Genomic DNA, 598 nt, shown 5'->3' with positions numbered 1-598 from the left:
AGACATATATTTATGAGTGTATATATATATATATTTATACATACATACATACACACACACACACACACACACACACACACACACACACACACACATATATATATATATGTATATATATATATATAAATATATATATTTCCACCATTTTCGTCTTGCAAGCTACTGCTCACGTTATATGATGTAGGGTAGCCAAGTGTCTCCAACATCAAGATACCACCGCAACCAGCACACACACACACACACACACACACGCGCACACACACACACACATGCTTACATACATGTATGTGTGTGTGTGTACGTGCGTGCGTATATGTGTGAGTATGTTTGTGTGTAATATCGCGGAATATGCAGTAATCCCTCGACTATCGCGGTTGTTGCGTTCCAAAACCCACCGCGATAAGTGAACCGCGATAAGTGAACCGCGATAAGTGAACCGCGATAAGTGAACCGCGATAGGTGAAACGCGATATGACGAAGGATTACTGTACGCAACATACTTTCCTTTCTATGTAACTAGATTCGGTCCATTTTAGCTAATTAATTTCTCTAATTGGTTTGCATAATAAATTAACTCGCAGCGTAACTGCGAAGCGTT

The 598-nt window shown here is 39.6% G+C and overlaps 1 long non-coding RNA gene across 1 annotated transcript in view; it reads right to left on the bottom strand.

Annotated features, from left to right (window-relative positions):
• LOC128250980 (uncharacterized) overlaps positions 1-598 on the bottom strand; it is a 35,307-nt gene that overhangs the window by 33,747 nt on the left and 962 nt on the right. The gene's annotated exons all lie outside the window — the stretch shown is intronic.

The sequence above is a fragment of the Octopus bimaculoides genome, chromosome 27 (assembly GCF_001194135.2).
Source record: "Octopus bimaculoides isolate UCB-OBI-ISO-001 chromosome 27, ASM119413v2, whole genome shotgun sequence".
Lineage (NCBI taxonomy): Eukaryota > Metazoa > Mollusca > Cephalopoda > Octopoda > Octopodidae > Octopus > Octopus bimaculoides.
The sequence above is the reverse complement of the archived record's forward strand: the minus strand, read 5'-3'. Positions and strand labels throughout refer to the sequence as shown.